This window comes from Pseudophryne corroboree, chromosome 3 (assembly GCF_028390025.1).
Source record: "Pseudophryne corroboree isolate aPseCor3 chromosome 3, aPseCor3.hap2, whole genome shotgun sequence".
Lineage (NCBI taxonomy): Eukaryota > Metazoa > Chordata > Amphibia > Anura > Myobatrachidae > Pseudophryne > Pseudophryne corroboree.
Window position 1 is genome coordinate 510,082,755 of NC_086446.1, and position 26,052 is coordinate 510,108,806.

Consider the following 26,052-nt stretch of genomic DNA (forward strand, 5'->3'; position numbering starts at 1 on the left):
CTCAGCTCCTATGCTTTCTGGCTGATGTTTTGGTCACTTTTGAAAGCTGGCGGTGCTTTCACTCTAGTGGTAGCATGAGACGGAGTCTACAACCCACACAAGTGGCTCAGGTAGTGCAGCTCATCCAGGATGGCACATCAATGCGAGCTGTGGCAAGAAGGTTTGCTATGTCTGTCAGCGTAGTGTCCAGAGCATGAAGGCGCTACCAGGAGACAGGCCAGTACATCAGGAGACGTGGAGGAGGCCATAGGAGGGCAACAACCCAGCAGCAGGACCTATACCTCCGCCTTTGTGCAAGGAGGAACAGGAGGAGCACTGCCAGAGCCCTGCAAAATGACCTTCAGCAAGCCACAAATGTGCATGTGTCTATTCAAACGATCAGAAACAGACTCCATGAGGGTGGTATGAGGGCCCGACGTCCACAGGTGGGGGTTGTGCTTACAGCCCAACACCGTGCAGGACGTTTGGCATTTGCCAGAGAACACCAAGATTGGCAAATTCGCCACTGGCGCCCTGTGCTCTTCACAGATGAAAGCAGGTTCTCACTGAGCACATGTGACAGAGTCTGGAGACGCCAAGGAGAACGTTCTGCTGGCTGCAACATCCTCCAGCATGACCGGTTTGGCAGTGGGTCAGTAATGGTGTGGGGTGGTATTTCTTTGGGGGGGCCGCACAGCCCTCCATGTGCTCCCCAGAGGTAGCCTGACTGCCATTAGGTACCGAGATGAGATCCTCAGACCCCTTGTGAGACCATATGCTGGTGCGGTTGGCCCTGGTTTCCTCCTAATGCAAGACAATGCTAGACCTCATGTGGCTGGAGTGTGTCAGCAGTTCCTGCAAGACGAAGGAATTGATGCTATGGACTGGCCCGCCCGTTCCCCTGAATACAATTGAGCACATCTGGGACATCATGTCTCGCTCCATCCACCAATGCCACGTTGCACCACAGACTGTCCAGGAGTTGGCGGATGCTTTAGTCCAGGTCTGGGAGGAGATCCCTCAGGAGACCATCCACCACCTCATCAGGAGCATGCCCAGGCGTTGTAGGGAGGTCATACAGGCACGTGGAGGCCACACACACTACTGAGCCTCATTTTGACTTGTTTTAAGGACATTACATCAAAGTTGGATCAGCCTGTAGTGTGTTTTCCACTTTAATTTTGAGTGTGACTCCAAATCCAGACCTCCATGGGTTAATAAATTTGATTTCCATTGATAATTTGTGTGATTTTGTTGTCAGCACATTCAACTATGTAAAGAACAAAGTATTTAATAAGAATAATTCATTCATTCAGATCTAGGATGTGTTATTTTAGTGTTCGCTTTATTTTTTTGAGCTAAATAAATAAATAAATAAATAAATATATATATATATATATATATATATATATATATATATATATATACACACACACATACATATACACACACATACATATACACACACACATACACATATATACACACACACACATTTTTTCATGAGTGCATTTTTTTGTAGATCTCATTCTTTTCTTTCTTTTAACTTACTGTATTTGACCAGGCCGGCCAGGGGGAAAAAAAAGCATGTATATACTATTATTATATATAAGTTACCCCGAAAAAATGACATCTGTGGATACACTCATGAAAAAAAAAAAATAGAAAAGGGCTACATAAATATATTAGCATTCACTAGTTTCCAAAGTACATTTATAGATCTCATTCTTTCCTCTTAATACCCCTTTTACACCAACCATCATATAACACGGGTTATTGCTCATGAATGCGCATAACCCGTGTGCTGGTTGGTGTAAAAGGGCCGAGTTGGAATAATCCTTGTCGAGTGACCCGGTATTCCACCTTGGGTAGCTTGCAGGGTTGAACACGGGTTGAACCTGGCAAGCTGTGCAGTGTAAACGGAAGCCGGGCCGATGTGACCCATTTCCTGTTCAGTGTATGGAAGGGCGGCACTGGGCGATCATGTGATCTCCCAGCGCGCCCCCCCGCGTCACCAGCAATATGCCAGGGTTGGTAACTGCAGAAGGAAAAGGGGCTGACGCAGGTCGCAGCCGGGTAGCACCAGTGTCAGGCTCCCGGCTGCGACCCGCGTTTTAGATGTAAAAGTGGTATTAGTAACTGTATTTATATACAATGATGAGATTGGTATGGTAGCACCACCTCTATTTCAGTATTAGCATATAGAAATATAGGTGACGATACTCATATTGTGTGGCATAATGTGAATTTCGTCTCATACCGTTTGGCGCAATGTGAGTTTCGGCTCACACAGTGAGGCGCAATGTGAGTTTCGGCTCACACAGTGAGGCGCAATGTGAGTTTCGGCTCACACAGTGAGGCGCAATGTGAGTTTCGGCTCACACAGTGTGGCGCAATGCGAGTTTCAGCTCATACCGTGTGGCGCAATGTAAATTTCGGCTCATACTATGTGGGGCAATGTGAATTTTGGTTCATACTGTGTGGCATAATGTGAATTTCAAAACCACAATTGCCTGGCGCTTAATTGCAAAATAGTTTTTATATAATATTAATGATATTGCTAAACTGCTTATACAGGTGGAAAATATGTTAAACCGATAGCAGAAATGAAGTAATTGGCTTGTGGTAAAAGCGCTTGATATATTACACAGGATAAATCTATACAAACTGTGCTGATGATAATTACTAAAGGCTGAACACTTTAAATGCAGCGGACAGTAGAGTTTCATTACGGACAGTGCTATATCCATTATGCAGATTTATATATGATCCACCTCTCTTAGGGGTACATTTACTAAGCAGTGATAAGAATGGAGAAGTGAGCCAGTGGAGAAATTTCAGCAGCTCTGTATCATTTTATAGTATGCAAATTATAGATGTTAATTCAGTGCTGATTGGTTGCCATGGGCAACTTACTTCTCCACTCTTATCACTGCTTAGTAAATGTACCCCTTAATCTATTATATTTTTTATTGTTATATGTTATTTTATTGATTTCTTAAATAATATATGACTAGTCATTAAAGATTAAAGTAATTATTTTTTATTATTTAGTGAGCCAAGTGTATTTATGCCCTATTGCCTCATGTAGATTAACAGCGCAGGGGGGGGGGGGGAACAGTCATTTTGGTATAATGTGAATTTTGACTCATACTGTGTTTCATAATGTGAATAAGGGGCACTACTGTCAGTAGCTGGTGAGCATAGGGACAAGTGTGACAAATGCTGGTGTCCTGAAGAAGGAGGAGGCTGATGGCATAGAAAGAGGCAGATGTGGCTCTGATGGCACATGTGTACATTTGAAACTTTACTTGTGTTATATTAAAACTGAAATGTTCAGCACCCTGGCCTAAATCTCCCATACCTTTCAGAGTGGCCCACTCAAAATCGGGGTATAGGTGCTGGAGGGTGCAAAGGGTGTGTGTGTGAGGGGGAATGCATATGCACCTAGGCCCACCACTCTTTAGTTCCACCACTAGGTCAGGGATAGGTTGGGGAAGTGTAAGCAGCGATAGGGTGCAGTGGCAGCTAGGACTCAGGGTTATGCCGTAGCGAACAGTCAGTACTGTCTGGTGGTCACACCATTAGGTTTCATTTTATTTCTCTGGGGTGTATTATATCTACTTGTGGTATTAGGAACTAGGGAGAAATTAAACTAAGCCATGTGATTTTACATGAGAATGTAAAATAGTGCTAGACACGCCCAAAGGGGGTAATTCCAAGTTGATCGCAGCAGGACATTTTTTAGCAGTTGGGCAAACCATGTGCACTGCAGGGGGGGGCAGATATAACATTTGCAGAGAGAGTTAGATTTGGGTGGGTTATTTTGTTTCTGTGCAGGGAAATACTGGCTGCTTTATTTTTATACTGCAATTTAGATTGCAGATTGAACTCACCACACCCAAATCTAACTCTCTCTGCACATGTTATATCTGCCCCCCCTGCAGTGCACATGGTTTTGCCCAACTGCTAAAAAATTTCCTGCTGCGATCAACTTGGAATTACCCCCAAAATGCGGTGCTAGAACGCCCAAAATGCGGTGCATGACCTAATAACATTAGCTGCGCACGCCTATGGCTGGGATGTGTAGTTCTACAACAGCTGGAGGGCCGCAGGTTGAAGACCCATTGTCTGTATGGTGGCTTGATGATACGGTGATGTCATTATGAGTCTATGTGATGACATGGCATAATAGGGCTATAATGTGCATATTGGATTTTAAGTTGGCGTGATAAGAATATGGTGGCATTATGAAGCTGTATTGTTTTCGTAATAGATCTACTGTATAAGCAGCAGGAAACAGCTGCCAATATTTGGCCTATGCAGCAAACACAACCAAGTGGCGCAGGCTTTTTTGTCAGCACACTGTAATGGAAAAAGTTGTGAGAAAAAGCGTGTGCGTGCTTTGCATAACCCTTTCATGCCGACGTAGGGGGTAATTTAGATCTGATCGTTGGGATACGTTTTTTGCTGCCCTGCGATTAGATAGTCGCCGCCTACAGGAGGAGGGGAAAAGCGCTGTGAACGTGTGCGATCGCTTCTTTTGCAGAGCTGCACAAAAATCAATTTGTGCAGTCTCTGCGCAGCCCAGGACTTACTCTTCGTGTTCGATGGAATCCTGATCGGGACCGGAGCTGGCATCAGACACCCTCCCTCAAAACACCTGATCCCGTCTGCGTTTTTCCGGACACTCCTGGAAAATGGTCAGTTGCCACCCACAAACGGCCTCTTCCTGTCAATCACCTTGCGAACGCCCATGAGTTCAGATTTTTCGCACCATCCCGCCGCTAGGCGCCTATGCTTCTTGCTGTTGTTCGACATGCCGGCCTATTGCAGAGCATACGCAGTTCAGAGCTGAATTCCCGCTGTGGATGGATTAGATCTGAATTACCCCCTTAGTTATGATAACCTAATGCAATTTTTTTTTACATTTTTGTTTATTAGTCTTCAGGTCTTATAAAAAAACAAATATTTTAGGTTTTATTTAAACTATATAACTAAAGAAGTTATACACAGGTCCACTTGAGTGGACAACATGCACCTGCAACATAAAAAAATTGCCCTCTTATCGTGGAACAGTATTTTACTTTTCTTACTTAAGTGTTTTTGCAACAAAAAAAAAGGGGAAAATTAAAAAACAAAATGTCCAGTATGGTTCAATTCCTTTTTATTATCTAGCTTATTTTTCTCCAGAAACAAAACATTGTCTAAATTGAAAACATTCATCCAGACACAAAAATGTTCTCAGTGTTTATAACACAAATATTTTGTTTGCTTCATACCTAGAAAGTTTGCTTTTTTACACTTTTAAAAACGGAATTTGGTGTGAAAATTGGAGAAGCACCCAGGACGCAACTGTTTTCAGTTGTGAAAATGGGAATAAACAGTATGGCTATTATATGAGCAAAATATTTAGGTTAGGCCTATATGCCAGGATAAGTCTAGAACGCAGTACGGATCTCTGTACTGAATAAAATCTACTGAAGTGTACATATGAATTTTAAGTTTGTGGTTCATTAGGTCGACATGCATTAGGTCGACATGGTCATTAGGTCAACATGTGCTAGGCCGACATGGAAAAAGGTCGACACAAGTTTTTTTTTAACTTTCTTGGTGTGGTTTTCTTCTAAAAGCGACGGGGAACCCCAATTAGTGTACCGTAAGTCCTCGCATAGCTTGCTTCGCTCACCATGCTTCGGGCATGGTGCCTCGCTGCGCTCAACACAAATTACCGTTCCCAGTTGTAGTCCACGTCGATCGTTAAGTATGAAAAAGGTAAAAAAAAATGGGAAAAAATTGTGAAAAACTCATGTTGACCTTTTTCTATGTCGACCTAGTACACGTCAACCTAATGACCACGTCGACCGATTGATCATGTCGACCTATTGCATGTCGACCAAAACGTGGTCGACCCAATGTATGTCGACCTAATGACCGCAATCCGATTTTTACATCAACTGAACAAAATAGTATTTGAGCAAAACATCTAACATATTATGACCTAAACGTTACTGTCTTTGAATGTTTTTATTTTATGGCTTTCAGTAAACAGATTTTACATAAATCCATGAAGTGCTTGCTGCTGGTGAACTTTTCTCCGCTATTTTATTTTGTCCTTATTGTGTTTGTAGGAATTAAAAACTGCCACTAGGTGGCACACCACCTAATTTTGGTGGCTGTCATAAGGAGAGGACATCATGCTCTAGTGATTTAAAAAAAAAAAGTTTCTAAAGGAGATAATGACTTAAAAATACAGTAGCGGTCCACTGTAGTGACCTCTATGCATGAAGGGGTTAATATGGTGTGGATGTATATAGCCAGTGAAATATATGAAAAATTGGTATGTCAGAGTGCTATAATCAAATATCTACCTGCACCATCTGATTAATATTCATTTATTAGTATTTAATACAGAAATTATTTGCGTATACAGTATAATATAGAGCGCATTATAGTGATAACTATAATTATAGAGAGAGAGAGAGAGAGAGAGAGAGAGACACCTGTTTTCCCATACTTACCCATCACACAGTGGTGGTTTTAGGTGTGGGCTAGCAGGGCGGCTGCTCTGGGCACTGTGACCTGATGGCACGGCTGGCGTCACCGAGGTATCGCAATCTGATTTGAGCGCGGCCGCCCGCTGCCTGCACCATGCTGGCTGCCTCCCTCCCCTTGCCCAAGGAGCTATGATCGCTATGCAATACAGATAGCATTATTTTTACCTTGATACATTACAGAGAGCACCGTAATGACCATTATACAAAACCGTCAACATCCTTATAAACAATATTCAACAGAGAATTTTTTTTTAGTGACAGCTCTACGGTACAATGCATACTGGTGACCAATACACAATACAGATGGGATTTAGTGACTGATACACAACATAAAGACATCCTAGTGACCAATATACTATATATTTATTAGTAACTGATAAATAATACTCAAAGCATTCTAGTGACCTTGATACAATACAGAGAGCATCTCAATAAACAATATACAATATGGCGACACACTAATTATACAGACCCCAGATCTCTCGTGGATTTATAATGCAGACCTCCCACCTCCACCTAATTTTTCTTGGTGACAAATTCACATCAAAGATCACTAGGGAAATTACTTAAATGTTGTCTACCAGTGAGCTGGCGAATAGGTGTGGCTGTTCAGACATGCCATCATGGCCAGAAAACCTACATGTACATGTATGAATAGTTCCAGCTAGTCAATGTGTAGGGATCTCCTGACACAGATTTGAATATGACCAGTAGCATCCACCAATCAGCGTGCTGGCTGTGTCGAACAGCATCTCAGTAACAATGCAACACAGTCCTCCCATGGTAAAGTTGCATTATGTGCATACATTTTGGCATGTTAACAACCACCTAAAATTGTGATACATTTTATATAAATGATCTGGTTTCTGGAATGTGACATCACGGTTATCAAAAGTGCACCTGTGGCTCAGAAGTGAAGACAGATATGTGTCTAAAATATTCTTCTGGCTTTTCAACATGATCACAAGATTATGAGTCAAGATTGCAGAACTCAGAAAATGGTGTCTAATTCTGGAGCAAGTTCTCAGCAAGTGAATCACTAAATACTGAGGTGCCCTGTGTATAGTAAATATATTTAGGCTAAAACAAAGTAAGTGATCTACTGAGTTACAAATTTAGAAAACAATATAAATAGAATATCTTCCCAAGGTCTTACAAGCATGAACAGCTTGGCTTAAAAACGTGTCATCCAAAAATACAGATTGGTATCTGTTTTGTAACCATTCTTAACTCAGACATACATTAACTCTTGTTTGTACGCAATAGCTGATGTTCACACAAAGGAGCGATTATCGTCAAACTGTGCATGCAATGCGCACACGCGAGGGTGCCACTGCGATCCCGCTCGCACTGAGTACTTTGTTGCCGAGTGATTGACAGGAAGTGGCCGTTTGGAGGTGATTAAGGGGTGTGGTTGGGAAAAGGCAGGCGTGTCATGGCCGGTTTTGGGGTGTGTACCTTCTGATGGCTGCATGTTCATACATGCAAATACATGGCGTCTGAGTTGCTACTGCTGTGTCCAGTCTGCGTAGCCATAGACCAAACCTTAGCTTCAATGTTAACCATAATTGCTTATAGTCCGCTATAATGTGTACGCAATTGCGATTGAGCTTGCGATGAGTTCGGTGGGCGTCTCTTTTCATTTCTGTGCGGCAGCTTCACTTGCTAACAATATCAATTCCGTAGTCTAGAGAATCGCAATAGCATTTTCATACAAACATGAATTAGGCCCATTATACAGCATTATCTGGGGTGAATAATATTTTGCTATGCTAGTGATACTCAGTCTTTATTAAGCATCCAATTTTTCAACATCTTACTCCTACCTTTTCCGCACCTCTCTTTCCCTCCTTGTTTTTGCCCTCTTCCTTGCCTTGTATTACCCAGTTATGATTATTATTTGTTTATTACTTAAGTGTATATGTGGCATTTGCTCTGATCTTGATGTCCATCTCCACCCCATTGCAGTAGATAGTAGCAGGGACGTCACTGGATAGTAGTCACCCACTTATTACATGAACACTTTTTTTTTTTTTTAATCTGTTGGGTTATTTGTTTTACACAAAAAGTATACTCACAGTATTAATACGCAATACATTTTGTACAATTGCCAATAATATGATTACAAACAATGTAAATACATGAACACTTTATAATATATGCAGGATTAGTAAATGCCATATAGTACAGCATTAGTGACAGCCATATAGTATCTGGTAGGTACACAGGCCGGTTGGCTATAATTTCTCCAGCCTTGTCCCCCCCCCCCCCCCCCTTCATCTCTCCAGCCTTGTCCCTCATCTCTTAAACCTAATTCCCCTATATCCCTCAGCCTCATCACCTCAGCTGTCTCTTAGCCCCATACCCCTGTGTCTCCCCAGCGCATCCCCTTCTCTTTCTCTGGCACATCCCCTGTCTCTCCCCAGCACATCCCATCTGTCTCTCCCAAGCACATCCCATCTGTCTCTCCCCAGCACATCCCATCTGTCTCTCCCCAGCACATCCCCTTATCTCATCCCCTTATCTCTCCAGCACATCCCCTTATCTCCCTTATCTCTCCAGCACATCCCCTGATCTCCCCAGCACATCCCCTGATCTCCCCAGCACATCCTGTACCCATGTGTCTCCAGCACATACCTGTGTGTGTCTCCCAGCCTGGCCTGCCACCATGCTCCTACTTTCTGTCTGCTCCCTGCTGAATTCTACAGTAGCACAGGCAAGTGGCAGCAATCTTGGGGTCTAGTACTAGTGTCCCCCCCCCCCCCCCCCCTGTTGCCAGGACTGCTGCCATACAGTACAGAGTATATTTTTGATTACCTTATAATATCATTCCCTCATCAATAATTAACCCTTCCTTAAAACCATTAACTATTTTATCTTCATCGTAACTGTTAGCGAGAGTGCCCCACACTGTCTCTACCGTACCCGAGCCTCTGGGCACTAGGACCCAAAGCAGCAGTCAGAGACACAAACTCCAACCTTCCTACTGCATCTTCTCTCTTTCATCCTTTGTAATGGATGTGCCCCTGTTAGTGTTTTCTTAATTGAGACCGTAAAACAGTGGCCTCAAACTACACTGTGTTATATACTGTACATATATTCCGCTGCCACCGCTGCATATATATATATACATAGTGTGTTTGTGTGTGCACAATAGGCGCACCAGAATGCCCAGCATAACTCTGTATGCTCCTGTCTCCAATTGAATATCCTTACACCCAGTACCTGCTGCAACCTGTTAACCCTGTTATCCTGCTACAGGTTAATAAACCATTCCCTGGTTATCCTAACTTTATCTACTATGTGGACTGACGTCCTTCGCACACCGTTGCCACTTACTACCATTGTAGGACAGCCAATAGGTTAATGGTCCAGAAACCATCAACTGAAGATAGACAATATCCGGAAGAGGGCTGAAGAAACGCAGAATAGACGTATCTGAGGGCCTAATTAATGAAGGAATGCAAATGTAAAGCTGCTCGCAGCAGTTTTGCATTTGCAGTCCTCAGCAATGCTAATGCCCCCATTTTTCTGAACGTCGGCTGCCCCCGCCCCTCCCCACAACGCCTCAGCTTGTCAATCAGGCAGAGGCGTTTGCATTTTAGAGAAGATAATGCAGGAACCGTTCTGCCCATGCGCATAAATTCTGCATGTGTGCAGTCCCTGAACATCAGCTAAATGCAGTAAGGATAGCTTTTGTGAGCTCTACTGAATTAGCCTCTGAGTGAGTACAGAAAAGTCCTTTATTCATACAAGGGAAAATGTACAGTGCAGGGATTAGTATGAGCTTAATTAAACTGGCAAGCTCAAAAAAACTACGCCACATGGAAGTTGGTCATGGGGATGCAGTTAAAGTGGGACAAGTTGTGGAAAGTTACCAGTGACCCTGGTGATAATACTAAACAGATTATTTTAATAAAGCCATGGGGACAATAGGTTTAGCTGTGGTACAGAATGTTTATTCCATTATTCACAAGAAAACATCAGCATGTAATATGTGGCTGGCTTTACAAACGTCTTAAGAAAACAAAGGTTTAAAGAGAAGAATCAACCTGAAACATACTTTACATGGCACAAAGCTGAATGCATGCATGCAAGAATATGAATGAATATATAGATAATATGCTTTCTATCTCTAAGCAGTTATCTTCAGCAGGCAATCAAGTAGAGGACCAAGTAGATGACAGGGAGGTTTTAATGGCTATGCTGCAAAACCTTACGCTAGTTTATGATTTCCTAGTAGTGGCTTTGAACAAAGCTATCAACAGAGTTTGTATGGACCAAGCTTTAGGCAGCGATACAAAATCCCTCGAACAACCTGCAGGTTTCCCTACAGCAGCAGCAGGCATGGAGCCGCGCCCGGAAGCTGCCACTTCGGCACGGTGACCCCCTGTGGGGAAGCCGGGGCATCGTCTTGACCTGCATCCCCCCTCTCCCCCACCAGCGGTCACGCCGGGGGAGCAGCCATGTGACTGGGGGGAGCAGCGCTGCACCGGGAGCTGTCAGCAGCCGGCACCCGGTGCAGCAACAGGTAACCCCCAATAAGCCACCGCTCGCACTGGCTTATCGGGGCTTATAGGATAGCCCCTGGCGGAACAATTAGCCCCAGTAAATTACCGGGGCTAATTAGATATACCCCTTAGTCTGCTGTCAAAGGGGAAAATCCCCAAATAGTAAAATACGAATGCTTCAACCGCCACACACTAGGACATAAGACCTCAGAGTACAGAGTGAACCAAGTGGTACTTCATCATACGAGCATGATATAAAAAAAATTACTCAGTGTTAAATGTAGCAGACAGTCATTGCAAAGACTGTTGGTACATGGATTCAGGAGCCACAAGGCAATTTAGCTGTGATGAAAGTTGATTCAAGTCACTAAAGCCATGTGATCTTGTGGGGTTCACTACGGCTGGCCGGCGGTCGGGCTCCCGGCGACCAGCATCCCGGCGCCGGGAGCCCGACCGCCGGCTTACCGACAGCTTGGCGAGCGCAAATGAGCCCCTTGCGGGCTCACTGCGCTCGCCACGCTACGGGCACGGTGGCGCGCTACGCGCGCCACACTATTTTATTCTCCCTCTATGGGGGTCGTGGACCCCCACGAGGGAAAATAAGTGTCGGTATGCCGGCTGTCGGGCTCCCGGCGCCGGTATACTGAGCGCCGGGAGCCCGACCGCCGGCAAACAGAAGATTACCCGATCTTGTGAATGTCAGGGGAATAGGACACAAAGTCCTAAATGCCTGGAAAGTTGGGCAAGTACTGTGCGCTTACGAATTAAAGATGAAACAGTTGTCACATACATAAAAGATGTACTATTCGTGCCAAATCTAGGCACCAGTCTGATTGCCATCATTGTACTGAAGAAGGGATACAGATTCTAATTTCCAGAGGGTCATTGTGTTGTTTACAACAAAAGAGTAATTTCAACAGCAAACCAGTGCCAACATCTGTATATACTGGACATTGAATAGTGTTGTGTGATAGCAGCTTCTAAGTCAATGGAACTATGGCATAGGAGACTGAGTCACCTGGGGTATGGTAATGTTTAGAGGCTTTCAGATGGCATGGTGACAGGATGTCATCCTGAGAAGCCAGAGTGTGAAAATTGCGTTAAGGGTAAGCAAACATGTTGCCCTTTTCCTAAGTGAGCATCCAAAGCTAAAGCACCGTTGACATTCGTGCATATGGATGCATGTGGTCCCTTGGATGTGGAGTCAGCACGGGAACTGCTACTTTATAATTCTCATAGATGATGTTACAAGGATGATGCATTTATATGTATTGAAAAGCAAAACAAAGTTGCAGACTAAGAGAGTCTAGTAGAAGCTCAGGCAGGTTTGAACTGGCCCACAGAGGCACACGGAAAAAAACAACCCGGTGGCCCCCTGCCTGGAGCCCCTCATCCTCTAGGGATCGGGCAGTGCCATAACTAGACATTTTGGTGCCCTGTGCCAGAAACAGAATTGGAGCCCCTTTCGCACCATATTTAAAACAGGTACTTTGCGCGCCAGATATATATGGGTGTGGCTTTATGGGGAAAGGGCGTAGCCACAGAATAGTGCCAATTCACATCACATGGCACATCCGTTATTCAAATTACTCCACGTAGTAGTACCCCTTACACACATTACACCACAGTAGAGGCCCTGATACACATTATGCCAGGTAGTGTCCACATTAGGTCAGGTAGAGCCCATTATACACATTATGCCAGGTAGAGCACCTGATATACATTATGTCAGGTAGAGCTCACATTATGCCAGGTAGAGCACCTGATATACATTACGCCAAGTAGAGCCCACATTATGCCGGGTAGAGTACATCATATACATTATGCCAGGTAGAGCCCACACTATGCCCGATATAGCACCTCATATACATTATGCCAGGTAGAGCCCACATTATGCAAGGTAGAACCCCTTATACACAGTGTGTGTGTGTGTGTGTTTTAGTTACTCACCACATTTATCTGACCTCTGGCTATTCCCACTCTTCGCCCTGTTGCCCGGCAGATATGTTTCACTGACTGAACAACATGCTGCGAGACAACTCTGCTCTAAACCTCCGCACTGGACACTATATACAACATAGTTTAGCCGCCGCAGAGGACTATACCGGTGGTAGTCAGGAGTGGAAAATTGCGGATACTGTGGCGGCCATTAATCCAGGCCTGCCAGCAGGTATTGCCAGCGGTCCTGTGCCCACAGTGCAGATGCGCTGTGTCCCAGGAACCTCTGGCACACACCTAGTTACGGTCTTGGGATCAGGTTCCAGACTGTGCTCTTGAATTATACATTATACATATGTTACCTTATACTGCACAGGACTATGATGCATTGCTGTTATTAATCTGGTACATTATCATGCATGTACTAGCAGTATTAACTCTCTCTCTATATATATATATTATATATATATATATATATATATATATATATTAGAATATAAAAGCAGCAGGTGGGTCCGGCTCTCCCATTAATAAGTATCAATGCGCTGGGTGCCTTCACAAAGATAGTGTACAGACAGCGGGCAGTGCGGCACTCCAAGCGGCTATAACAAACTGGCAGTCAAGTCCTTAATGCAGACAACGTTTCAATGCGGTTTATTGCATTTTCGTCAGGTCATATATATATATATATATATATATATATATATATATATATATATATATATATATATATATATATATATATATATATATATATATATATATATATATGAACCACGTGACTGAGGCTGTCGCGCTCTACACACACCGGGACGGAATCTTCACATTCCCCCGGGCACCGCTGTAACTCCCGCCTTCCGGGTCTCCCACACCATAAAGGTAACACAATTCTGTTTGTTCACTTACTTTGTGTTTGTTCACCTTGACAAAGGGGCGTACGCGCCCCGAAACGTTGGATCACCCCTTGTTTTTGCTACAATGGATTAAAAGCACTTGCACTTTATTTGTGGATTTTGCAGTCTCTGAGTGCCGCTGAATGTTCTCTGTGTAAACGTCTATATATTATATATATATATATATTTATTATTATTATTATTTTTTTTTTTTTCACTCGAATGTCCGGCACTCCAAGTAGGGAAAGGAAATAACTTGCTGGGGTGCCTTTCGTGAGCTAGCACGCTCCACATAGAAGATTTGGATACCGGCGGCACTCTACAGTCTGATAATGTGGCTTAAAAAATGCCTTTATTACTCCTACGTTTCGGGCATGCACCCGTCGTCAGGGCAGGACTCACAAACACTGAGAACAACAAATACATATATATACACCTCCAACAGCACAAAATTAAAACATAAGTACACTCACCTGCCCGGTGGCCCCAGGTCCACACGTCTGAATCAGACGTCGCAGAACACTAACATCACCCCACTCCGCCGAACAGGCCAAGCCCCTGGATACCAAGTTGCTATAAACAAATACACCATTTAAAAATATAAATCACAGGCTATTTATCACAGCGCTTAATAGACATAAATCAGCTATACCAATAACATTTCCAAACAGCTAATGTATACTGCTATCCCCGATGGTATACTACACAACATCATATCCCATTTATCATGAAGTGGCTGAGAAATTCCATCACAAACCAGGAATAAGATGAAACTATACTAAAAAATATGGAGGGCCAGAATATGATCCCTGAGCTAAAGATAACATTGTAACCCCATTGTTTCATTTAAACCCCTTGGTGCTATAGTGTCCAGTATAAAGATCCACTGGCTCTCACGTTTTAACAGCATTTTGGCCCTGTCGCCTCCTCACCTTAGAGGTGATACATGATCTATTATAATAGATCTTAGCGTGGCTATATTATGTTTTGCCATAACAAAATGTCGCGCGACCTGATTCCAATGCTTGTCTAATGGCCATCATATGCATAGCCATCCGCTCTCGGAATTGACGCTAGGTCTTTCCCACATAGGATAGTTCACAGGGACACGTCAACATGTAAACTACATATGTTGTAGTATGTGCGACAGGAAATTTGATCTGAATTTTTTTACCTGCGTATAGATGATTAAATGTACTGCTGGTCATCATTGAGCTGCACGTAGGGACCAATGGCAGATCCTGCAAAGATGTCAACAGCATAATTGTATCTTTAAGATACAACAGAATTTTTTGTATGCAAGTGTTTAACAGCGAGTCAATATAAATGGATACATGCTGATATAACGATCCACATGACGACACTATGGGTTGGCCCGAAGGGTCTTTAAGGCCCTTGTGTATCTTAGGGACAACGTAAAATAATGGAGTTATGGGATACTCAACTGTTAAAGCTCCACACACATCCGCTGAAATGACAGAATTCAATTTAGCATGACTCAATATACTATCCAACTCAGTTTTATATCTATTTGTCGGATCACTAGTAAGACGCTGATATGTAGTCCCATCCTGTAACTGCCTCTCACACTCCTTTTTATAATCCGATAAATCTTGAACCATCACTGCACTGCCTTTGTCCGCTGGCGGTATGATTATGTCAGTTCATCTGGATAAAGTATCCATAGCCTTACATTCTTCTTGCAACATATTATCATGAAGTACTTTGTTTGGCCATTTTGAAGCCTTCAGTTTCCAATATCCTAGTGAAGGTTTTAAGAGATGTGTTTTGAGTATCGGGGGTCAAATTTTGATCTCGGTAAGACGTTACTCAATTGTTGTGGAATGTCATCACTCTCCATACTTTTTTTGTTATTAGATACTCAAGAGAAATAGTCCTTAATACGTGAAGACCGATTTAGTCAATATGTGTCCCATTAGTAGTCTAGGCTCACTCCGATGTATGATGCCGCGACAAATGGTCGGAATGGTGTCGATCACAGCACTTGGATCTGCAATGCCGACAGTGGGTGTCTTTTGTCTTCAGATACCTCTTCCAGCATTTGTACATTTTCGTGTCACTGCTGTGTACAATGATCAGCAGCAATGCAAATAGCATCCATCTCTGAATCAGGCCTTCTCAGTAAAGCAAAGGTTACAGATTGTGGGACATTAACAATAAACATTTTTCTAAAGTCTAGAGCAGTGATTTTCAACCTTTTTTTTTACTCGCGGCACACCAAACAATGGGGGTCATTCCGAGTTGTTCGCTCGTTGCCGATTTTCGCTATACTGCGATTAGTCGCTTACTGCGCAAGGTTCGCAGAGCGCATGCGCTTAGTTATTTTACACAAAAGTTAGGTATTTTACTCACGACGTAACAAAGTTTTTTCATCGTTCTGCTGATCGGTGAGTGATTGACAGGAAGTGGGTGTTTCTGTGTGGAAACTGACCGTTTTCTGGGAGTGTGCGGAAAAACGCTGGCGTTTCTGGGAAAAACGCAGGATTGGCTGGAGAAATGGGGGAGTGTCTGGCTGAACGCTGGGTGTGTTTGTGACGTCAAACCAGGAACGAAACTGACTGAACTGATCGCAATGTAGGAGTAGGTCTCGAGCTACTCAGAAACTGCTAAGAAATTTCTATTCGCAATTCTGCTAATCTTTTGTTCGCAATTCTGCTATGCTAAGATACACTCCCAGAGGCCGGCGGCCTAGCGAGTGCAATGCTGCTAAAAGCAGCTAGCGAGCGAACAACTCGGAATGAGGGCCAATATTTTAAAATTGCCAAGGCACACCATCAGTTCCCCACAGAAAAAAAACAAAAATCACACATTGGCCCTCATAGTAAAAAAAAAATCCACACATAAATTGGCCTACACAGAACAAACAATCACATTGCTCCACACATAAATCATATTGCTCCCTACATAAATCCTATTGCTCCCCACATGAATTATTCACATTGTTCCCCCCATAAATCCTTATTCTCCTCACATAAATCCTATTGTTCCCCACAGGAGAAAAAAAAATAGCAAATATTAGCCCCTACCGGTCAGCTGTCCTCCTCCCTGTCCCTCAGTGGCAGGGATTGTTCATAGTGGAGTGCTGCGAATACTGAGCAGTGGGCGGTCAGGCAGGTGTGGATGTGGATGGACAAGGAAAGCTTCAAGGCATACGTCACGGCCGGAGCACGACTGATCCTCTAAGAAGAGCCCGGGCCAACAGTTCACTCTGTAGGTGCAGGAAGCTGCTCTGGCTCCGCGGCACACCTTGCAACTGGTCACGTCACACTAGTGTGCCACGGCACACGGGTTGAAAAAGCCTGGTTTATTTACAAAAATGTTAGATTGTAAAAGCTGGTGCTTCTGATCGTAGTTATGCCTGATATTTAAAAGGTCATTGCTTTTACTAGCAAGATCCAACTAGTAAAAACCATTGCCCTTTTAAATATCGCAAAGGAATCAGAAGCACTGGGTTTTACATCCTGACGCTTTGTAAATAAATCCCTTACTGTTTCGCAAGACCATTTCAACCAAAGATCAGCAGGATATTGTAACACCACAAAATTTGTGATGCTGGATATGCCTGCAGCTGGAAGCGTGTCAGAGACTGAAACTACAGTTGTTCAAGTGATCAGCCACAGAGCAGGAGCTCTATGAGAAACAGCAAGGGAAGGCCTCCTAAAAGGTGCAGTGGAGAATCTGCTAATTTTGGGCCTAATTCAGACCTGATCACTGTGCTGTAAATTACACTGTCCTGCGATCAGTTATGCTGCTTTCACATCGCAAATGCCGGATCCTACCCGGTAAGAGAAACGTGTACTTACCGGGTGGGATCCGGCATTTGCGCTCCGTTGCTGGCTTTCCGACCCGGCAATATACCGGGTCGGTTGCCATAGCAGCGGAGGGCGCAGCAGGGGCGGGGGTAGAGGCGGCGCCGGGAGATGAGCTCATCTCCTGCGCCGCCTCTGCCTATACTGTGAATGGGAGACGTGTCGCATCGGAACGGCTCCCATTCACACTGCGCCTGACCCGGTAATCAACCCAGTAATAACCCTTCTTTTTTACCGGGTTGAATTACCGGGTCAGACGACCCGCTAATTCACCAAAGGACCTTTCACATCGCACACGGACCCGTTTCGACACGGCAATATGCCGTGTCGATACCGGGTTTTTAGTGCGATGTGAAAGGGGTATTAGTCGCCGCCCAGGGGGGAGTAAAACATTCACCCCGTGCAAGTGTGCGCTGTGAAAAAATTCCCCTTGGACAGCGGACAGCTGCAAAACCGTTCGTATCACACTTATCATCTAATGTTTTTCCCATTCTGAGCAGTGTGCGCGGTCCGTGCGTAGCTCAATACTTACTTCTTCCAGTGCAAAGAAATCAGGCTGATCGTTGCCAGAGCGGACATCACACATCCGCCCTGAAAACGCTTGGGCACGCCTGCGTTTTTCCTGACACTCCCAGAAGACGGTTAGTTGCCACCCACAAACGTCCTCTTCCTGTCAATCACCTTGCAAACGCCAATGTGACCAAAATTTTCACACCATCCTGTCGCTGTTTGGCAACGTGCGTGCGCAAAGTGGTGCATATGCATGCACAGTCATTCGATAATCGGCCGCTGTGCGATTTTGCACAACAGCGATCAGGTCTGAATCGGGTCCTTTGTCTGCTGTGAACCTTAAAACCTCCAAAAAGAAAAAAAAAGTCAACCAGCAACTGGGAAGAGTGGAGAGCAATGACACATGGTAAATTGTGGACAGTCCAAGTGACCATAAAACAGTCAAAAACAAGTGGGTCTTTTGCTAGAAATTCAACACTGATAGAAATCTTGCTCACTACAAAGCCCTACACTCAAAATTGACTACAGGGAGGTCTTGCCTGTTGCAAGATACAGTCAAAAAAGCCAGATAGCTGATGTCAAGTTATTGCTAAGTGACTAGTTCAAACTTGGGCCAGTGCACCAATTGTGGATCGTGCACAATCTGTGTAGGAACCATGGCCCTCATTCCGAGTTGTTCGCTCGGAGATTTTCATCGCATCGCAGTGAGAATTCTCTTAGTGCGCATGCGCAATGTTCGCACTGCGACTGCGCCAAGTAACTTTACTATGAAGAAAGTAAGTTTACTCACGGCTTTTTCATCGCTCCGACGTTCGCATTGTGATTGACAGGAAATGGGTGTTACTGGGCGGATGCACGGCATTTTAGGGGCGTGTGGCTGGAAACGCTACCGTTTCCGGAGAAAACGCAGGAGTGGCCGGGGAAACGGTGGGTGTGCCTGGGCGAACGCTGGGTGTGTTTATGACGTCAGCCAGGACCGAAAAGCACTGAACTGATCGCACAGGCAGAGTAAGTCTGAAGCTACTCAAAAACTGCTAACTCGTTTGTAATCGCAATATTGCGCATACATCGGTCGCACATTTAAGAAGCTAAGATTCACTCCCAGTAGGCGGCGGCTTAGCGTGTGTAACTCTGCTACATTCGCCTTGCGAGCGATCAACTCGGAATGAGGGCCCATAGGTGCCGATTTATGTTTTTGCTGGTGGGTGCTCGGCGGGAGGCGGCAGCGGGAATGAACGGGCAGCCGCGGCAGTGACTAATGCCCATTACACATTGTGCAACACACCGTAATGCCCATCACACAATATGCCACACACCGTAATGCCCATTACACAATGGGGGTCATTCCGAGTTGTTCGCTCGGTAAATTTCTTCGCATCGCAGCGATTTTCCGCTTAGTGCGCATGCGCAATGTCCGCACTGCGCCAAGTAAATTTGCTATGCAGTTAGAAATTTTACTCACGGTTTTTTCTTCGTTCTGGTGATCGTAATGTGATTGACAGGAAGTGGGTGTTTCTAGGCGGAAACTGGCCGTTTTATGGGTGTGTGCGAAAAAACGCTACCGTTTCTGGGAAAAACGCGGGAGTGGCTGGAGAAACGGAGGAGTGTCTGGGCGAACGCTGGGTGTGTTTGTGACGTCAAACGAGGAACGACAAGCACTGAACTGATCGCACTGGCAGAGTAAGTCTCGAGTTACTCAGAAACTGCACAGAGATGTCTTATCGCAATATTGCAAATCTTTCATTCGCAATTTTAAGAAGCTAAGATTCACTCCCAGTAGGCGGCGGCTTAGCGTGTGCAAAGCTGCTAAAAGCAGCTTGTGAGCGAACAACTCGGAATGACCCCCAATATGCCACACACCATAATGCCCATTACACAATATGCCACACACCATAATGCCCTTTACACAATATGCCACACACCGTAATGTCTATTACATATTATGCTACACACCGTAATGCCCATTACACAATATGCCACACACTGTAATGTCTATTACATATTATGCTACACACCGTAATGCCCATTACACAATATGCCACACACTGTAATGTCTATTACACATTATGCCACACCATAACATGTAATGTCTATTACATGTTATGCTACACACCATAACACCCATTATGCGTTACGCCACACACTGTAACGCCAATTACATATTATGATACACAGTTATGGCCCTGACACCATTTTATGCCCACACACAATAATGTCACTTACAAATTATGCCACACAGTAAGGCTTCAAATTACTTTTAAATTGCCTACCTGTTGCCAGGGTCTCCTGTACATTGCCAGGGGTTTCATGAGCATTGCCAGGCGTTTCATGCACGTTGCTAGGGGTCTCCTGCAAGTTGCCAGGGGTTTCATGTGCATTGCTAGGGGTCTCCTGTGCGTTGCCAGGGGTTTCCTGCATGTTGCCAGGGGTCTCCTGGCCGCTACCCCAGTAAAGTTAGGGAGGGTGGGTGGGTGCGGGCATCAGTGGTTACTGCTAGCCCCCGCAGTAGATTGCGACGCGCTGGTGGCTGCGGAAGCACTTCTGTACCATAGCAGTGTAAAAAAACACCCTCTTAAAATGCCAGCCGCCGAGGAGACAGACGCTAGAGGCCAAATGTGACCTCTAGCATCTGTCTCCTCCTTGGCGGCGGCCATTTTTGGTTGTTTTTTTTACACCGCTATGGTACAGAAGCGCTTCTGCAACCCCCAGCGCGTCTCAATCTAATGCGGGGGCTCAGGCAGCTAGCTCTACTGGGGCAGTGACTGGTTCCGTAGGTGCTCCTCGCAGTCCGTGGGTGGTCGGGCCCCGGGAGCACCCACAGAATTGGCGCCTATGGTAGGAACTATAGTACTACTATAGACCAACAAGGCTACACCATAGCTACCAACTGTCCCGAATTTCGTGGGACAGTGTCCCAAGGTGGGTGGGCGTCAGTTGGGAGGCTCCTGTCACTCGCTGCTCTGCATCTATTTACTTAATGTTTTAAATAAATAACGGTCAACTGATTTTAATGGCAATTTCAGTGGTCTGTCGTTAATTTTAGATAAGTTATAAGTTAAGTATTATTATTAATTAAGGGTTATGTGTGGTGATGTCAAGCAATTTCAAATCTGACGACAGAATGTTTAATGCTCGAGTATCCTAGTGCATCTGATCTCTCCACCATTGAAGCACCATCAGTTACAGCATCGGCTTCTCGAGCAGCCTCTGCCTAACACAGTCTCCCTTTCTTAAGATATCGCCGCTGTGGCGCTGCAAAAGAAATTGCAGACGCATGCTGAAATACGCCCATGACATTCCCATTATATGCCCACGACACCTCCTCTCTTTGGGAAGACTCAGAGGCGTAACTAGGGTTTTTGGAGCCCAGGGCAAGATCAATAATGGCGCCCCCCCCCCCAAAAAAAAAATAATAATAATAATTTTTTCTTAATAAAAATAATAAATTAATAAAATGATAATAAAAAAAAAATACAAAAGGAAAGTATGTGCAGATGCCACCGGTGTCACTGCATATAAAGATGTCAGGGTGTGTATGTATGTGTATGTAGGTGCAGTGGTCGAAGTTGAATTTTTGAAGGTGGAATGAAAGAGTGCAGATAGCAATTATGCGCGCGCCGAAGGCGCGCGCGCTCCGGAAAAGGGGCGCGGTCACTCAAAAGGGGCGTGTCCTTCAGTGTAGTAGGACCCCTTATACTATCTAGTACTGGTGCCCCTTTCACATTATAGCACACGGTATGAGCCGAAATTCACATTATAGCACACAGTATGAGCCGAAATTCACATTGCCCCACACGGCATGAGCCGAAATTCACATTATAGCACACAGTATGAGCCGAAATTCACATTACCCCACATGGTATGAGCCAAAATTCACATTATAGCACATGGTATGAGCCGAAATTCACATTATAGCACACGGTATGAGCCAAAATTCACATTACTCCACATGGTATGAGCCAAAATTCACATTTCCCCACATGGTATGAGCCGAAATTCACATTACAGCACACGGTATGAGCCGAAATTCACATTACAGCACACGGAATGAGCCAAAATTCACATTACCCCACATAGTATGAGCCGAAATTCACATTATAGCACACGGTATTAGCCAAAATTCATGTTACAGCACATGATATGAGCCAAAATTCCCATTATAGAGTTAGGGGATCCTACACCCAGAATTAACATGGCCTGTGGGGCACTATGATGAGGGGAGCCCACCCCCTTAATAGACTAATTGCAGAGTTTAGCAGCGGAAGGGCTGCAGCGGTTTCTCACCCCAAGCTGCGGCGCTTCTGCCACCTCCGACACTCCACATCTTCGGCACCACCCGGGATGCAGAGCACCGCACCGGGTATGCACCCTTTTCAGTGTGGTCTGCTGCGCTCCGAAGGGGTTCTTGTTTCATGCTGCAGGATCCCGATGTGCGCCTTCCCACCCGCTGTTACTGTCACGGTAAGCATTAGTATCGTTTACCGCAGAGGCCATTTTCTGAGGCATATGTGTTAAACCTCAGGAACTGAGATGCCCTTCTCACCATACAGCTGTGTGGCCGAGCCGGGCGGGGGGACAGCCAGCAGCAGCATGCCGGATATCAGCAGCAGAGGGTGCGGGCTGTACATACTTGAGGCAGCTGGATATTCAACAGTGCTGAAAGCCTCCGGAGCCCGCACCCCCGGAGCTGCAGTACACCGGCAGAGGACACCCATCCCCCGAACCCTGCGTAGCCCAAAGCCGGAGATCAGCAGCATGTTGAACGCGGAAGCAGAAGCTGCTTATTGCCGGTCAGCATGCTGCTGATCTCCGGCTTTGGGCTCCGCATGTGCATTACAGCCCCCACCCTCGGCTGCTGATATCCGGCATGCTGCCCCTGCTGCTGGCTTTCCACCCGCCCGGCTCGCCCACCCAGCTGGATGGTGAGTGAGAAGGGCATCTCAGTGCCCGTGGTTTAATACATATCTCTCTTCGGTAAATGGCCATTAGTACATCCCACACACACTGATTACACACACACACACAGACTGGCCACCCCCAAATCCTACACACACCCACTCAGACTACACACACACACACACACACATTCTCATACTTTCCTCTCCCCCACACACACACTGGACTGCAAAAATTTACACACACTGACACTATTCCACACACACACAATTAACACACACTCACACTGTCCCACACACACAATTAACACACACGCACACTGTCCCACACACCAGTGGCGTGCGGTGAGGTCAGTGGCGTGCGGTGAGGCACTACAGCCATAATGTCTGCCGAATCCTGCCGATGACCCCTACCGCCACCGAGCCAATGCCCGCCACTGCCTCTGAGCCGATGCCCGCTGCCACCACCAATAGCTTACAAACTCGCCCACCATCAACTGACCCAGCCCTCCGCCACTAATTTGCAACTCAGTCCAAAGCCGCCAATGCCCGCTGCATGCCTGCTCATCATACTTGTGATATATTGTACATTTTTATAGAAAAAAATAATAATCAGTGTTTGGGACTGGGAAAGGAGTGGGAGGAGGACATGAATGCAATTTTGTTGTCCAGGGTTTCCATTAACTTAATGGAGAAGGGTCTGAATGTGTTAAAAATGTAAAAAAAAACTGCGTGAGGTCCCCCCTCCTAAGTATAACCAGCCTCGGGCTCTTTGAGCCGGTCCTGGTTGTTTAAATACTGGGAAAAAATTGGACAGGGGTTCCCCGTATTTAGACAGCCAGCATCGGGCTCTTAGTCCGGTCCTGGTTCCAAAAATACGGGGGACAAAAGATGTAGGGGTCCCCCCGTATTTTTAAAACCAGCACCGGGCTCCACTAGCCAGGGACATAATGCCACAGCCGGGGGACACATTTATGTAGGTCCCTGCGGCCGTGGCATTACCCCCCCAACTAGTCACCACTGGCCGGGGTTCCCTGGAGGAGTGGGGACCCCTTAAATCAAGGGGTCACCCCCCCTCCAGGCACCCAAGGGCCAGGGGTGAAGCCCGAGGCTGTCCCCCCCATCCGTGGGCTGTGGATGGGAGGCTGATAGCCATGTAAGTAAAAAAAGAATATTGTTTTTTGTTGTGGAACTACAAGGCCCAGAAAGCCTCCCCCGCTTGCTGGTACTTGGAGAACCTCAAGTACCAACATGCAGGGAAATAACGGGCCCGCCGGTACCTGTAGTTCTACAACAGAAAAAATACCCAAATAAAAACACAACTCACACACCGTGACAGTAAAAATGTATTAAAGCACACTGACACACTCACACATACTTACCTATATCCCACGCCGGTCACGTCCACTTGTCCAGTAGAATCCAATAGGGGTAGCTGTAAAAATGAGAGACAGATTACTTACCTACATCCCACGCCGGTTACGTCCACTTGTCCAGTAGAATCCAGTAGGGGAATCTGTAAAAATGAGAGACAGATTACTTACCTACATCCCACGCCGGTCACGTCCACTTGTCCAGTAGAATCCAATAGGGGTACCTGTAAAAATGAGAGACAGATTACTTAACAACATCCCACGCCGATCACGTCCACTTGTCCAGTAGAATCCAATAGGGGTACCTGTAAAAATGAGAGACAGATTACTTACCTACATCCCACGCTGGTCACGTCCACTTGTCCAGTAGAATTCAATAGGGGTACCTGTAAAAATGAGAGACAGATTACTTACCTACATCCTACGCCGGTCACGTCCACTTGTCCAGTAGAATCCAGTAGGGGAATCTGTAAAAATGAGAGACAGATTACTTACCTACATCCCACGCTGGTCACGTCCACTTGTCCAGTAGAATCCAATAGGGGTACCTGTAAAAATAAGAGACAGATTACTTACCTACATCCCACGCCGGTCACGTCCACTTGTCCAGTAGAATTCAATAGGGGTACCTGTAAAAATTAAAATGATACTTACAAACTGCAATCCACAGGAGGGGAGAGAGAGAGAGAGAGAGAGAGAGAGAGAGAGAGAGAGAGAGAGAGAGAGAGAGAGAGAGAGAGAGAGAGAGAGAGAGAGAGAGAGAGAGAGAGAGAGAGAGAGAGAGAGAGAGAGAGAGAGAGAGGGAGAGGGAGGGGGGGGGGAGAGACTAACCTGCTGCTGCTGGGGAGACCGGCACACACTGCAGGGCCACGACGGGAGGACGGAGCCGGCGGAGGAGGGGGAGAGCCGCACACCGCCGCTCCTGTCAGCGGCAGCGGAGGAGGACGGGGCGCACACTACAGACACCAATAACCGCCGGGACAATTAACACACACACACAATTAACGCACGCACACTGTCCCACACACACAAATAACACACACGCACACTGTCCCACACACACACAATTAACAAACACGCACTGTCCCACACACACACAATTAACACACTCACACTGTCCCACACACACACTTAACACACGCACACTGTCCCACACACACACAATTAACACACACGCACACTGTCCCACACACACACACACACACACACACACACACACACACACACAATTAATACACACGCACACTGTCCCACACACACACAATTAACACACACGCACACTGTCCCACACACACACAATTAATACACACGCACACTGTCCCACACACACACAATTAACACACACGCACACTGTCCCACACACACACAATTAACACACACTCAAACTGTCCCACACACACACAATTAACACACTCACACTGTCCCACACACACAATTAACACACTCACACTGTCCCACACATACACAATTAACACACACAATTAACACGCACTCAAAACTGTCCCACACACACAATTAACACACTCACACTGTCACACACACACACACACAATTAACAAACACGCA

General features: G+C 45.5%; 2 protein-coding genes across 4 annotated transcripts in view; one reads left to right on the forward strand and one right to left on the reverse strand.

Moving 5' to 3' along the window:
* The window catches only part of NTN1 (netrin 1), a 475,394-nt gene that overhangs the window by 420,359 nt on the left and 28,983 nt on the right, over positions 1-26,052 (reverse strand). Inside the window, exon 2 of one of the 2 annotated variants that reach the window (XM_063961055.1) lies at positions 14,352-14,451. The exons of the other annotated variant lie outside the window; for it this stretch is intronic. The gene's annotated coding sequence lies outside the window, so the exon portion shown is untranslated. The remainder of the gene's footprint in view (positions 1-14,351; positions 14,452-26,052) is intronic. 2 annotated transcript variants of the gene reach the window in all.
* Positions 1-26,052, forward strand: part of PIK3R5 (phosphoinositide-3-kinase regulatory subunit 5) — a 241,652-nt gene that overhangs the window by 36,112 nt on the left and 179,488 nt on the right. The gene's annotated exons all lie outside the window — the stretch shown is intronic.